Source organism: Budorcas taxicolor, chromosome 4, assembly GCF_023091745.1.
Source record: "Budorcas taxicolor isolate Tak-1 chromosome 4, Takin1.1, whole genome shotgun sequence".
In the NCBI taxonomy this organism is placed as follows: Eukaryota; Metazoa; Chordata; class Mammalia; order Artiodactyla; family Bovidae; genus Budorcas; species Budorcas taxicolor.
In genome coordinates this window covers 98,216,932-98,222,500 of record NC_068913.1, presented here as the reverse complement: position 1 = coordinate 98,222,500, position 5,569 = coordinate 98,216,932, and positions in this window count along the sequence as shown.

Here is a 5,569-nt window from a genome sequence, read left to right as displayed (position 1 = left end):
CTGAGCCTTGGCTGGCTCTGAGAGATCCGCTGGCTTTGGGATCTTAGCAGGGGAGATGCGGCAGACAAGGGGGAGCCCAGCACAGGATGCATGCGAGCCAAGCAGAAGAGGCAACAGTGTCTGCCAAGTTGATAAAGAGCGTTGCAGCCAATCTTGAAATCTCTGGAAAGTACAGCAGAGGGGGTGGGGAGGAGGGGGAAGCCAGTGTCCCAGCAGGAAAGCCGCAGCACTCCATTTCTGGTGTGCTTCCTGTTAAGCATGGCAGACAGACTCACTCAGAGAAAGAGTCGGGGGCAGAGAAGAAAGCAAAGTATTCTTCATGCTTATTGATGGCCTTCAACGAACCTCTGTGATCATGGGGTGGGTGGAGGACAGAAGAGAAAGAGTCAGCCTCCAGGGGTGAGTGAGTGGCATGGGAGAGCCGTGAGGCCACTGAGGTCGCTGGGCTGGAACCTGCCGCTGTGACCCCAGAGGACATGGGAGCACTTCACAGCAGTCTACCCAGAGTTGGGAGGAAGGGCCTGAAGATGCTTGTTTCAGAGTTGAGGGTTGGAATCTCATCCAGATGGTTTAGATTAGATTTTCCTCCCTATTTTAGAAACGAATACATGTATAATTGCAGAAAAGATGGCCACAGAGAAGTGTAATATAGTAGAAAAATGCATATTTTCACCAGAGTGCTGTAACCATTCCAATCTGGTCTGTATACATAGAATATGATTTACCCTGTAGCTCAAATGGTAAAGAATCAGCCTGCAGTGCAGGAGACCTGGGTTCAGTCCCTGGGTTGGGAAGATCCTCTGGAGAAGGGAATGGCTACCCACTCCAGTAGAGCAGATGATTATAGCAGAAATACATGTACTATATCATATTCTTTTTTTTTTTTGCTTATCTATAAAATGCATTTTCCACATTATTAAAACTCTTTAGAGCATGCGTTGAGAAAGGGGTTTTTTTTTGGTATTAAGTAATAAACAAAAATAAATTGGAAAAAGTCCAAAGAATATGAAAACTAGAAGTAAAAATACTCATAATTTCACCAGCCAAAAAATGACTCCTCTCAATATTTTAGTGTATTTCATTCTAAGCCTTTTTTAATGCATATACACACACACACACGTGTATATATACATATATATTTTCCTCCATGAAATTTCAAGCATGAAGTGTATATAATTTTTTATGTTCTGCTTTTTCACTTACATTATGAAAATTATTTTAAATTGTGATTTTTAATGTTTGTATAATATCCCATTCTATGTGTCCATCAATCTTTATTCAGCTGATCTGCTGTTATTTCCAATGTGTTGTCTATTAGAAACAGCACAATGATGGCTTTCTTTACATCTGTCTTCAACCTCCTGTCTCTTGGTATATGGAAAAGAATTTTTTTTTGCAGGTGGATCTGGATTTTCCCCTTAGTGTCCCACTCTCATAGGCTGCCTGCCCATTCAGAGTCCCTGAACTTGCTCAGAACCTCCTACTGGTGGTGGTCTCCCTCTAAACTACCTCATCTTTTTAAATTAAAAAAAATTTTTTTAAATTTAGGTTTTAGAGCCTTGTTGTATAATGCATTGATACATAGCCACTAACCAGATGTGGCTCTTCAAATTTAAATTAATTAAAATCAAAGAAAATTAGAAAAGAGTTTCTTGCTCATAACAGATAACATTTCCACTTCTCAAGAGGCACAGGGGCTCATGGCTACCATATTGGACAGTAAAGATACAGAATGTTTCCATGGTTACAGAAAGGACTCGAGGGCAGCACTAGAGGAAAGGTTACCCCAGGCCTTTCTCGCCTGGCTTCTTGTCATGGGGTCTCCCTGAATTTGCCCCCCTTTCAAGCCCCTCTCTCCAGAGCAGAGTTTGGGTGTTTAGCCTCTATTCATGGTCCTCTCCCAACCTTGTCTGATTAAATATCTTTCAAATGTTTCTCCCTGTTGTGTGTTAGTCACTCAGTCGTGTCCAACTCTTTGCTACCCCATGGACTGCAGCCTACCAGGCTCCACTATCCATGGAGTTCCCAAGCAAGAATACTGCAGTGGGTTACTGCTTCCTCTTCCAGTGGGTCCTCTGGACCCAGGGAGTAAGCGTGGGTCTCCTGCATTGTGGGCAGATTCTTTACCCTCTGAGACACCAGGTTCTCCCTGTTAAGTGAGTGAAAGTCGCTCAGTCGTATCCGACTCTTTGTGACCCCATGGACTATACAGTCCATGGAGTTTTCCAGGCCAGAATACTGGAGTGGGTAGCCTTTCCCTTCTCCAGGGGATCTTCCCAACTCCCAGGATCGAACCCAGGTCTCCCGCCTTGCAGGCAGATTCTTTACCAGCTGAGCCACAAGGGAAGCCCAAGAATACTGGAGTGGGTAGCCTATCCCTTCTCCAGAGGATCTTCCCGACTTAGGAGTCAAACCAGGGTCTCCTGCATTGCAGGTGGATTCTTCACCAACTGAGCTATGAGGGAAGCCCTCTCCCTGTTAGTGCTTACTTACTTAATGATATTTTTTGATAACAATGTTTTTAAGAAATTTTAATATAAGGTCTTGACTTTACAGCTGCCAACATTTGTCAGTCTTTTATACTGGTTTCTGAAGAAATCCTTCCCTTATTTTGAGTTTATAAAAATACTCACCTGTATCATCTTCTAAATGTTTTAATGCTTGTCTTTCATATTTGTCTCTGATCCCTGTGGAATGACTTTTATTTTACATGTGAGTAGGAATTCATACCTTTCCATCTTCCTCCCCTTCCTCTTGGACCATCACTTGACATAGCATTTTTTGTGGTACAGTCATCCTTCTTCCAGTGACCTGAAATACCACTTCTGTATCAAGGATATAGGTATGCATGAGAAGTCTTGAAATCTAATAAGACAAACCCCTCTACTTTATTTTTCTTAAACAGTGTATTTCTATCATTCTTACTGAAATACGGAAAGATGGTGGCACCAACGCCCTAGGTCATAAAGACCAGAGACTTGAAACTCAACAGTCTGTGTGTGAGGCTTGCTTGCGAGAGCTGTGCTGAGTAGACTAAGCAAAAGCCTCTCGTCTGTGATCCTGAGGTTCCCTGTCCAAGGTAGGACATTCTGAATCTCCTTTGCTGCTGCTGCTACTAAGTCACTTCAGTCGTGTCCGACTCTGTGCGACCCCATAGACAGGAGCCCACTGTCCCTGGGATTCTCCAGGCAAGAACCCTGGAGTGGGTTGCCACTGCCTTCTCCAATGCATGAAAGTGAAAAGCGAAAGTGAAGTCGCTCAGTCGTGCCCGATTCTTCGCGACCCCATGGACCACAGCCTACTAGGCTCCTCCATCCATGGGATTTTCCAGGCAAGAGTACTGGAGTGGGCCTTTCAATATCCTTCTAAGTCCAGAAGTCCTAAGACAGAAGAGCAGTCTGACATGCGTATTAGAGTTTACCCAAAGGCAGGAAAAATATCAGCATTTGACTTGTAAACTAAATGCACTGGATATGAAGGTCCCAAGAGAGAAGTGGCATGTTCTCAGAATGGGTTGTAGACTGTGGTTTGTGCTGTCACGCATTAGGGAGAGAAAGTGAAGCAGAAACACCCTGCCTGAGATACACCCAGCAAATCCCTTTTAAAATCAAAGCCTCTGCTTCTTGACAAACAGACTCTAAGATACAACTCAGGAACATCTCTAGTGCGGAAAAAATCCAAGGTCAGAGACATGTCAGGTGAGGGAAAGAGTCATCCCCTCATCCATACAGTAACTATTGGGCACCTACTGTATTCCAGGCCCTGTTCTAGGCACTGGAGATGCAGCCCTGAGCAGGACAGATAAGAGGCTGACATTCTAATAGGAGGAGACAGATAATACAGGAAAATAAGGAAAATAATCTCAGATATGGTAACACTCATCTGCGTGGTGCCAAGGGAAGGTTTCTCTGAGGAAGTGTGACTGGCAGGAAGGAGTAGCCGTGGGAATATCTGGGGGCGCTCATGCTCTAGTTCTGGACTAGAGAGTGAACAGCCTGGAAGTGCTGTCTGGGGACTCGAAAAAGACTTGTGAGGCTGAAGGATGAAAAGATGAGGAAGCAGTAAGAAAATGAGGTTAAGAAGATTCGGGATAGCCAGATCCTTTGGGGACGTGTGGGCATCCCTATTGCCTCAGACGGTAAAAGAATATGTTTGCAATACAGGAGACCCAGGTTCGGTCCCCAGGCTGGCGAAGATCCCTGGAGAAGGGAACAGTTCCCCACTCCAGTATTCTTGCCTGGAGAATTCCATGGACAGAGGAACCTGGTGGGCTACAGTCTGTGGGGGTGGCAAAGAGTTGGACATGACTGAGTGACTAACACTTTCATTTTGGGGACATGCAGGCCACATGCAGATCTCGGACTTTATCCTAACTGAATGGAAAGTCTCTGGAGGGCATATAGGGAAGTGATGTGTTCTGGCTTAGAACTGGAAAGTGATGGTGTCCTTCATAAGATGAGGAGACCTGTGTGTGGGGACCACGAAAGACTCAACTGAGAGTACAAAGCTAACGAGCAGCAGAGGCCCCAGAACCAGGGCCCCCCAGGCCCAGGAGTCTTTAAGCACCCATGTGCTATGTCCAGCACCATTCCCTGGATGGCCATCTGGTTCTCCATCTGGGTGGATGCTCATAGCAGGAAGCTCTGAGGTTTGCTGACTCCTCTGCCAGGAGAGACCTGGGGCTGCAGGAACAGAACTATTCAAGCTTAGGTGGATATGGATTTGAATGCTGTGTGTGTTATATCATACGTATCTCTTACAGAGGGTTTGTTTAGATTGACCAGAATATTTATGAAGGGATTGCTCAGTTTTTTATAGAATTTGGGGTGTGGTTTCCCTGTGTCTTGATTATCCTCTTACAATGTCAGGGCTATCCTCCACGGCTGCCTGTGAACCCAGGGCGCTCTCACTGGACCTGCCCTTGACCACTCTGCAGTATAGAGAACCTGGGGCAGGAAGCCAGGAGGCCTGGGTTCCTCTTCTGGCTTGCTGGGTGACCTTGGGTAAGCCTGTCAGGACATACACCTATAAAATCAAATAATCACCCAAGTGATCCTCAAACTGTTCTGTGGTACCCTAGGTCTCTTTCTGCCAAAGCAGTTTGAATTTCATCCAAAACCTATCTTTAGAGCTGTAATGAAAACCACAGCTCTAATGGGTTATATGCCAAATATCAACATGTTCAAAACCAACATGCTGATTTGTTTTGCTAGATGAACTCATATTGCATGACCCTTAGAATATAGCTTTTTCTGTCGTCCATGTGTGTGTATATGTATATGTGTGTGTGTGTATGTATACACACACTATTTTTCAACATGTCATTGGTTTGGAAGGTTGTACTTCCACACTAATTTATTGAAAATTCAGGCCTTGGCATGGCTGCACCCAGTAAATAGTACCAGCAAGTACATCACTACAGCACGTGAGCACCCTTCACCCCTCTATGAGGGAATAACTGCTAGACGAGGCTCAGACGCACACGTGTGAGGCATGCTCATGTCATATGTAGCCATCAGTTGTATGAGCCTGAGTGAACATACAACATGCTGCTTTGTGGTAACCTAGG